Source organism: Octopus sinensis, linkage group LG4, assembly GCF_006345805.1.
Source record: "Octopus sinensis linkage group LG4, ASM634580v1, whole genome shotgun sequence".
In the NCBI taxonomy this organism is placed as follows: Eukaryota; Metazoa; Mollusca; class Cephalopoda; order Octopoda; family Octopodidae; genus Octopus; species Octopus sinensis.
Genome location: NC_043000.1, coordinates 75,474,119 through 75,485,050, shown reverse-complemented (window position 1 = coordinate 75,485,050; position 10,932 = coordinate 75,474,119). Strand labels below are relative to the sequence as shown.

At 39.8% G+C, this 10,932-nt stretch overlaps 1 long non-coding RNA gene across 1 annotated transcript in view; it reads right to left on the bottom strand.

Moving 5' to 3' along the window:
- Positions 1 to 434: 434 nt before the first annotated feature.
- LOC118763014 overlaps positions 435 to 10,932 on the bottom strand; it is a 17,376-nt gene continuing 6,878 nt past the window's right edge. Inside the window, exons 2-3 of the long non-coding RNA XR_004998767.1 lie at positions 1,136 to 1,140; positions 435 to 833 (exon numbers count right to left, since the gene is read on the bottom strand). This is a non-coding gene — a long non-coding RNA (uncharacterized LOC118763014). The remainder of the gene's footprint in view (positions 834 to 1,135; positions 1,141 to 10,932) is intronic.

Genomic DNA, 10,932 nt, shown 5'->3' with positions numbered 1-10,932 from the left:
CATATGTCAATATATGTGTTTGTGTGTATGTGTAAATAGGTAAGTAAGACTATCATGACTTTGACATTTGTGCTGAGTTGATCATTCTTAAAACAGATATGATAGAAGTGAAAGTTTCTCTCTCCAGCCCTGACCATGCGGAGAATGCTCTACAATCATGAAACTTAGAGTCAAGTAAAAGTAGTGTTATGATGTATCTACTACATTATAAATAAATTAGAATTATTGAGAAGTGTTTGAATTTGGGCTTTCCCTTGCAAAAGATGAATGGTGCTGCTGCTGCTGTTGTTATTGCTGCTGGTGATGTTGTTGCTGCTGTTGGTGGTGGTGTTAGTTGTGGTGATGAGCAAGATTATGGTGATGATGATGATGAGATTGTTGCCATGAGAATGACAATACACAATGTATTGAGTGCTCATATTCATTTTTTTTTGTTGTAGAAACATTTACACTATCATCATTTTATATATGCTTTCCAGACTGGTTTGGGCCAAATAGGCTGTTGCTGCTTTCGTAGATGAGTTGAGAGATTACATCTCACTCCCAAGTTACATATTTTAATATATATATAGTCAAATTTTTGCACAGGTTGTAGATGGTTGAGAGTTTCCCTTGTTGTTAAAGTCAAAATGACCTGATTTGATCATCTATTATTTTTTTTTTAAATGAACATTTTAAATAGCGTCACTCTGTGTAATTAATCATTTCAAACTCACCATTAAATTCCTGAATTAATTTAGATGACACCAACCTGCTGGCTGTTTTGTAACCGATTGTTTTGCTGTTTGCTCTGCCTCACCCCACATGATAGATTTGATGAGGAGTTTGCCCAGCTCGAGCTCCACCTTGGCGGGACATGGAAGCCGCGAGACCAACCATAATTGGATTCCCACGATTCCCAGGTCGAAGACATCCAGGACGAAGACAATGCAAGGGGCTGCAAACGAAGTGAAGTTGAATGGGAGTGAGCATGAGATGATGGGCTTGGTGTTGGTGGCGGTGTGGCTGGAACAGATGACATAGAGTTGAGTGAAGTTAATGATGCATTCATAGTTGGTGTGGAGGACATGCTTGATGAGTAAACTGGTACAGTTACTGTAGCAGCAGTGGCAACAGAAGTAGAACTGGACACTACATTAGCTGCAGTTGACAATGTTGTACTTACACTTGTTGACGAATTAGAATTATGAGAGTTGTTTGAATTCGGGTTTTCCCTAGCAGAAGATGAATGGTGCTGCTGCTGTTGTTGATGCTGTTGGTGATGGTGGTGGTGTTGGTTGTGGTGATGACCATGATTACGGTGATGGTGGTGGTGATGATGGTGATGCGACTGTTGCCGTGACGATGACATGCTTGTTGTAGATGTGTTCTTTGACAGCTACTCAGGTGGCATCGCTCGACTGACTTCTTCACGAGTGTGAGAGCGCATGTGCGGTGATACATATTTATGCATGTATGTATGTAATTCACCAGCAAACTAAGCATTAAATTCTTTCTTACCAGATTGTCAGCCTTCTGAAATTCTCTTGTCCATGTTATTTCCTCTGCAGCCATCCACACATTTTATTCAAGATCAACTATGTCAATCTTACCAGTTTTTAAGGCACAGCTCTTGCCTTTTGTCTCAGAAGGAATGCAAAAGGCAAGGATACAGCCCCCTTTATCCAGCCAAATTGTTCAAATAAAACATGGGAAGAAAAAAACCCATACATCCACTACTATTCCTGTGAATTAGTAAGCTGTATACTATATCAAACTGAGCCCACATCATCATCTTTAACATGTCTCACAGCTAGAACCTTTTACTAAATATTTTATCCAATCATTTATCTCCAGAATGGCAGCTTCTACATGGAATCACATTCTCATCAGACATTAATTTACACAAGTTGGAAAAAGACATCATCTACATTCGCATTAACAGTTTAGGAAAGCCTGCAGATGTTCTCTTGCTCGCACTTTATATTAATACAAATAAGAAATTCTAACAAAGGTACATAGCCAAAAATTTTATAGGAGGAAATAATGTCAACTATATTGACCCACTCCTTATCTAGTGTACGAATAATAATTTTATACAAAACGAATAAGTTTCAAATTCCATAAAGCAATGCAAACAATGGAAAATAATTTAAACACTAATTTTATATATACTCAGACTTTCAAAAAGAATTTAGCTGTTTAGGATGTCAAGCTTTTAAAACGAATTTAGATGTTTACGTTAACTACGTCACAAAATAGCTGTCTACGTCACAGTAACAGTATGTTTAGACGCAGAAACAGAGAATACGATTGGTTAAAATTCAAAGAATTAAACTACGTAAAACTTACAAAATACAATTTTCTCAAAAAAAACTAATTGAAATTAATGTTTTCTTTTGACACATTCTACCAGTATACGAAGTTTCAAATTATTTAGTTAAGTAGAATATTCCGTCCATCAAAAGGAAAAGATCCCACTGTTGGATTTGTTTCGGATTATGCAGGTTTTATTCCGCATCGCAAAGTTTTGTATATATTTTGTTTATATTTCGATATATAAGAAAAAACCTTCGACTTAGTTTATTTCATTTTATTATATTGTATAAACTCACTTTGGTAATTTAATTTATAGATAATCCAATATAGGGTGTTATATTTTGCAGGTCTTTTATCTAAAATTTTTATTATTATGCACTCAGCAATTTTGAAAAAAATAATGTTGTCAGATCCTAGACATTTTTATGTGAATATTTGTATTGGCATGCATATGTATGTGTAACCATGCGTCTATGTATATGTGTAAGTGAGCATGTATGTTTGTATTTATGCACATACATACATGAATGTATGTGTATGCATGTGTTCACTTGGACTTGTGTGTTTGCATACTTGTCTCTATATATTTATATGTGTATTTACTGCTTACATACTTTATATATACATGTATACGTAATTTTATCTTATGAACATTCGTTACGTATAGTCAGACTTTTTCCTTTTTTTCTTTCTTCCTTTCTTTCATTATTTTTTCTGCCCCTATTCGTTACTTGTATAGAGCCCTGTAACTTTACGCCCCTCCCCCTCCCTTACTCACATATTTAGCTTTTTGTTGCTTACAAGATCGTCCCCCCCCCCGGATTTTGCTTATAGTCTATGTTGTTACGCCGTGCGCTCAGGGCCCAAGGACCCTAGGCCGCGACGATGCTCAGCGCTCAGTAACACCGGAAGTCCACCACAGAAACGGGAGAAAAAAGCGAACGCAACCAGAAGCCAACACAACAACAACAAAGAAAGAGAGAGACACAGCGGAAGTTGCGTAATTTAACAATTTTTTTTCACAAAAGCATTTAACAACAAAGGTTAACAAACATTTGACAGAGTTCGAAAAAGCAATCAATGCATTTAAACATAACACAATTCGAATAACCAAATCAAATACATTTAAACATAGTACAACATCCGAAAACAATACAGAGTTCGATCCTTCAAAACAAATCAATTAACAGTCTCTTTCTTTTCTTTTAAAAACAGTCTCTTCTTTCTTTTGTACAGTTTACGTCACAGAGTCTTTCCTTTCTTTCTTGAAAGATTTAACACAGCAAAGTTTCCCCTTCTTTCAAAACATACAGAAAAACAACATTTACCAGAACATTTTTTTCCCTTAATTTCACGTCAGCAACGTCCTCTTAACTCGCAACTCCTATTATATCAGTTCGGCTTCTATCTGCCCCCTTCACTGTCATCTTCCTTACTTCCTCTCGCTTGTCATTTCTCACATTCATTGTCTGTCTTTCTCGCCATCTCCACCATCTCCTTCAACTCACTCCCTTATCCGCTCCGCTCACACTTCTGGCTGGCTGTCCCGCATCGACTGACCACCTCTCGCCAACTGACCACTAATCCCAATGCCAGCCGCATATATAAAGGGTAGGGTTAATATCTAGATCCGCACCCGGTGGAAAAAATGGAAACGCAAATGTGTAACAGTTGTAAGGCATCGTATATTGACGTAATAAGACGGAAAAAAAGGGCGCTGACGAACGGGGGTGAGGGAGGGGGTTCGGAAGGGGTCGGAAAATTCCCAGGATCAACCTGGAATCTAAAATGTGTAACAGTTGTAAGGCATCGTATATTGACGGAATAAGACGTAAAAAAAGGGCGCTGACGAACGGGGGTGGGGGAGGGGGATCGGAAAATTCCCAGGATCAACCTGGAATCTAAAATGTGTAACAGTTGTAAGGCATCGTATATTGACGGAATAAGACGTAAAAAAAGGGCGCTGACGAACGGGGGTGGGGTGGGGGGGGTCGGAAAATTCCCAGGATCAACCGTAGAGGATCCACGCCCAGGTGGCAAAAATGGAAAAAAGTATGTGTAAGAGGTGTAAGGCATCGTATATTGAAGGAATATGACGAAAAAAAAGCGCGCTGACAAACGGGGGGGGGGGAGGGGGCTCGGAAAATTGCCTACGATTTAAAGAAAAATTTACCATCAATTTTCACCATTTAAACGCATTGTTGGCATAAGGGAAGTAACTCTCTAAAAATCTCTATATAAACGGCAGTTTTTCTGTGTGTCTGTCAGGTTGTACCCTCACCCTGACCACGGCTTTCAACCGATTCTGATGAAACTTGACACACACATAGCCCAATGTCATAATTCAAAACTAACGCAGCGAAAATTTTGAAAAGTTCCCCCAGTTCTGAAAAAGATCGATAAATTCGACATGGGGTCGAGAATTTCAATTTTTTTGCTATTTTCAATATTTTTCAATATTTTTGCTAAAAATGCTTTATAGTTATTTCCCTTACAAACCCGAGCAACGCCGGGCGATACTGCTAGTCTATATATATTTTTTTTTTATTTTACAAACAAAAAGTGAAAACTGAAGTAATGGAATTTGAATTTTTGAAGTTGCGATTGATAATTATTCTGTGACAATCAATAATATTGGGAAAATATAATCTGTACTTACCACATGCGTGGTAGATTTATGCCAACAATGCGTTTAAATGGTGAAAATTGATGGTAAATTTTTCTTTAAATCGTAGGCAATTTTCCGAGCCCCCGAGCCCCCCCCCCCCCGTTTGTCAGCGCGCTTTTTTTTCGTCATATTCCTTCAATATACGATGCCTTACACCTCTTACACATACTTTTTTCCATTTTTGCCACCTGGGCGTGGATCCTCTACGGTTGATCCTGGGAATTTTCCGAGCGCCCCCCCCCCCCCGTTTGTCAGCGCGCTTTTTTTTCGTCATATTCCTTCAATATACGATGCCTTACACCTCTTACACATATTTTTTTCCATTTTTGCCACCTGGGCGTGGATCCTCTACGGTTGATCCTGGGAATTTTCCGACCCCCCACCCCACCCCCGTTCGTCAGCGCCCTTTTTTTACGTCTTATTCCGTCAATATACGATGCCTTACAACTGTTACACATTTTAGATTCCAGGTTGATCCTGGGAATTTTCCGCCCCCCCCCCTTCCGCCCCCCCTCCCCCACCCCCGTTCGTCAGCGCCCTTTTTTTCCGTCTTATTACGTCAATATACGATGCCTTACAACTGTTACACATTTTAGATTCCAGGTTGATCCTGGGAATTTTCCGACCCCCTCCCTTCCGCCCCCCCTCCCCCACCCCCGTTCGTCAGCGCCCTTTTTTCCGTCTTATTACGTCAATATACGATGCCTTACAACTGTTACACATTTGCGTTTCCATTTTTTCCACCGGGTGCGGATCTAGATATTAACCGAGGGTAGCATTTTAATTTTTTTCTTAAACTTTCCCTGACCGTGTTGGGATCAAGAATCGTTACCTAAGATCATTAATTACTGTGACAGTGAAAGGACAAAGGAGATTCCATCGTCCTGAATAGCTGGAGTGCCGGTTCAATTCCAACCAACGGAACAAGGGGCACGATGTTTTTCTGTTTATTTACCTTTTTCTTGCCTCCATAACACTATGTATACACCAAGTGATTTTTGCATGCGAACAAGATTGCGTATGCATATGTGTACATGTATTTGTGTGTATATTTTCGTTTTGCATTTATATGTCTGTATATGTATGTGGTCTGCGCACATCTATCTGTGTATTTTGATGTATACATTTATATTGATGGTTTAGTATGAGTACGTACTGTTGTGAAATATTTTAATATATTTTAATTTCAATTTTTATGTATTAATTGTATTAATCGAATTATATTTTCTACATAATTAATGACAATATGTATTTGAATCAAATCTTCGATTTAAGGTTTATCCTCGATTTTTATAATTTTATATTGAACTCATTTATTTGTTTTGTTTATTTTTGTTTATTGCTCGCATATGACCGTTATTTGAAAGGTCCAATCAAATAAATCCATTTTTAAAGGTGTAACATTTATACTAGTCTTGATAGAATTGTCATCTCATTCCTATTTTAACAAAACTATCCGACGAACGGGAACATGAAACTCTGAGTAACAGCTTTTGTTAAATTTCTGCTGCTTTTAAATAAAGCATATTACTCTACCTCTTTTTTCCACCTTGTTTCACATTTATGTGTTTACTCTGGTATATATATATATATATATATTCCTCCTTAATCCCTTCTTTCTCCTTTTCTCTTGGTCACTGATTCTGTCCCCTGCCTTCCACCCTCTTTGATTCCCTCTCTCTCTGTCTCTCTTTCTCTCTCTCCTGCGACCTGCTGCTTCTTAAACCATTCTGTTGGCCTTCGTATCTCGACCAACATGTGTCCCCGCTACCGAAACGGTAATTATTTCTACGCCAGCTATGTTGTTGTTGTTGTTTTTGTCTCATTTGGTCTAAAGTCGTATGACAACCACCGTTATATATATTTTGTTTATTCATTACTGTTTTCAATTTCGTTTTCGTCTCTTGTATTCACATCCGTCTTGTGCGTTCACATTCCTGTCTTCTACCAAGAAATCTAATGCTTACAGCTTAGTTTTTTTTTCTTGGGGCTGGCCGAGTTGGAGCAAATATCAGAATTGAACAGCCGAAATTTGCTATGATGATTCGGTGTCTGACTGAAGATTGAAGGCTTCGAATGATTTGTCTGTGTTCCGTGTTCGTCCCTTCCTGTATTTCACGTTCATTATATATAAAAACATTCATTCTATATATATACCTTGGATAGTAGGGCAACATGCTGTGCATGAGGAGACCTATTGAGTCAAGTACATCAAAATCAAAATAAAATGGAAGTTGTAATTGTGATCTCTGTACTGGTGGCATGTAAAAAGCACCCACTACATTCTCGGAGTGGTTAGCATTAGGAAGGGTATCCAGCTGTAGAAACACTGTCAGATCAGACTGGAGCCTGGTGCAGCCTCTTGACTTCCCAGACCCCAGTCAAACCGCCCAGCCCATGCCAGCATGGAAAGCAGACGTTAAACGATGATAATAATGATATATATATATATATATATATATATATATATATATACACATATATATATATATATATATATATGTGTGTGTGTGTGTATATATATATATAGATGAATGTATGTGTATATGCATCTGTGTATACGTATGTGTGTGTGTATATATGCATACATAAATGATAGGTGTATACATGTATATATAAGTATATATAAATATGTGTATATATAAATGTCTGTATTGTGGAAACAAGTTGGTTATTGAATGGAATAGTTATAGATTTAAAATTATGAATTTACAAAATTTCAGTTAGATTATTTATTGATGATTAAGCTCACTCTTATACAGCGTCTTCGTAAAGATTCAGAAATTATAAATATTTTCATTTGATATTTTTCATCAAATATTTAAGAAGATATGTCAATCCAATGAAGCATCATTACATATTTAAACAGATTTGATTATTCTTGAAAAACTTTGTTTTATTACGGAAGTGGAAACAGCTGTAATTTATGAGATATGTCGTTTGTATAAAATATTTAAATGGATTTGAATTTATAATTGTTCAATTTATTTTGTTTTTCCATTTCTGATTTATATATATGTATATGTATATATATATATATATATATATATATATATATATATATATTACATCATATTTGACATTTATAGGCATTTATATGGACCACATCCAATATTCGCAGGTGGTCTAGGAACATAAACCCCGTGAATACCGGGGCAAAAGTGTATAGCTGTGTGTGTTGGTCTGTTTTTTCCTGTAATGGATAAAGTTGTGCCTCTGTGTATGTTTTTTTTGTGGTGGGGTGGGGGGGTTATGTTAGGGTGCAGTGTGTAATATGTGTGTGAGGGTCCATGTATATGGTAGTCCAAATCATGTGAAGGGGGTATGTGTTGGGGTGGGGAAGACAGTTTATTATGTGAGGTGTCTGACTTATAGGGGTGTGTGCATGTCCGCTTTATAGCTGAGTCTGCATGGGTGCCTTGGTGGAAGGTCACTTGCAGAAGGTCGCGGCAGGAGACTTGTGGTTGCAGTCAGGGTGGGGCGTGCAGGTACAATAGAATGTAGGGAGTATTTACGAAAAAAACAAAAGACAAAGACAGGTGGTGTACAAAACAAACAGATGTATTAGTATAACGCTCAGGAATAGAAAAAAGTCTTTTACGTTTCAAGCCTACGCTCCTCTACAGAAAGGGACACAGAATAAAACAAGGAGAGAAAAAAATGTGTGTAGTGGCTAATGATTTATTATGGCGACTGACTGCCAGACAGAAGGGTCACACAAGAGAGCAAAGAAGTAGGGGAGATAACAAAGTAAAGATGAACCCCCAACAGGAAGGTGCGTGTGTGTATAAGAGAGTATGTATGTGCATGTGAAAGAAGGCTGGTGGTTTGGACGTGTGCGTGTATGTATGTGTAGGTGTGAAAATGTGGGGATGGGAATTGGTCAGTGCTGGTGTGTGGGTGGTGTGTTGTGATGTGATGTGTAATGTTGTGTGGTGTGGTATGATGTTGTTGGGAGGTGGGGGAGGTGAAAGTGGAGAAAGCACGGGCGGTGTGTGGGTTCGGCTGAGGGTTGGGGTAGAGATGGGGTATATGGGTAGGCAGAGGGTGGAGGTAGAGGTGGGGTATGTAGGAGAGGGTGTAGGGGATAGGATGTGAAGGCTAGGGAAGGTGGAGTAGGAATGTGTAGGGGTGGGGTGGGCTTATGGGGGAGGGTTGACAATGAAGGGGGAAGGTGGGTATGTGAGGAGAGAGAGAAAGAGAGGGTGAAAGAGTAAGAGAGAAGAGGGAAAGAGATTAGGGGTGAAGAGAAGTAGGAGTTGGGACAAGAGAGGAGAGTGAGGGGAAGAGAGGCAAGGGGGGGAGGTTAGATCAAGAGGGGAGGAGAGTTCAACCCAAATGGTGTAAAGGAGCGAAGAGGGAAGATTAATCCCTGTTCACAGCACAAACGGGAGTCAGGATGGCCTCTGTGCAAGGACAATCCGAACACGGACAGGTGTTGCAAAGAGTGACCGGTAGAGCGGAAATGGTGTGAGACCGGGGTGTCATTGCCAAGGCAGATGTCTCAGAGGTGTTCTGCAAACTGGTGAGCCAAGCGGCGTCCTGTTTGTCCGATGTACAGAGAATGGCAGAGAGAGCAGGAGATGCAATAGATGATATTGGTGGAGGTGCAGATGAAGGAGTTGGTGATGCGATAAGGTTGATGATAGGTGCCAGTGAGCAGGGTGGTGTTGGAGAGGTATGGGCAAGTGCGGCAGTGTGGGCGGGAGCAGGGGAACGAGCCAGGTTGGGAGGTAGGGTTGGGGAAGAAGCTGTGAACCAAGAGGTCTCGTAGGTTGTGGGCTCATTTGAAGGAGGGGAGGGGTCAGTTAGGGAAGATGTGTGAAGTGGACAGGTCAGACTGGAGATGCTGGAAAGCTTGGAGAATAGTGCATTGGAGAGGTAGGTGAGAGGAAAAGGGAGGCGGGAGACTGCAGGGCGGGTTCGGGGGTGAGAGAGCAGATGCACAGTCCATGGACTGTGCTCTGGCAAGGGCGGTGTGGATAGTGGTGAGGAGAATGTACTTCCTTTCATGCAGGCAAGAATTAAACACTGCACTCCTGCTATTCAGGTAAACATCCGGGCATTGAGTACATTTCTCTCTCAGCCAGGCATAATCTGCACTTTCTGCTGCTATTGAAACATGGTTTGCATCTTTCTAAGATCTTCTATTTTAAACTGTACTCCATGGCACTTTCTTTCAGAATCCAGAATGTTTGGCTAGGGTTGTGGTGTTATGTTTCTTGGGGATGTTGAATGAGGACTTGTTGTTATTAAAGCAGGTTCTGAAGGGGGCCTTCCTACATATTTCCCCATGCTTGGTTGTCCATTGACTCCTCTTGATTACTTCTGCTTATAAACAACTGTTTCCATATTGCATGAGCATCCTACCTCGGCCTTGGGTTTGGGTCTGCCTACGAAAATCTTTTTTACACTAGGTGCACAGCTAAAGGATAATCTCAGGGTATGTCTATTAAATATTTTGTTGAATCTATTGGTTTGGGAGTAGTGCCTATCAATCTCCAGCTTGTCTTCAAGCAAAAAGATCTTTGATGGTGCCACCCCATACTACAGCCAAGCTCTGACTACCAGTGGTTACATGGATATTAGTCTAGCCCCCAAGAGCAAGCACTATCAGAAGGTATTGTGGTTCACACTACCATTCTCTTTAAGCATAAAGACCAGAGTAGGTAATATCTTCCTGAGGTTAGTTAATAGACACTTCCCCTGAACAAAATATTCAACAAAATATTTAATAGACATACTCTGAGATTATCCTTTAGCTGTGCACCTAGTGTAAAATAGATTTTAGTAGGTAGACCCTGACCCGAGGCAGAGGCAAGATGCTCATGCAGGGTAACACATCTTGTCCACTAAATGGCCACTGCAATATGGAAACAGTTGTTTACAAGGCAGAAATAACAGCAGCAGGAGCCAATGGACAATTGAGCATGCAGAAGTATGTGAGAGTAACAGAAGGCCCCTTC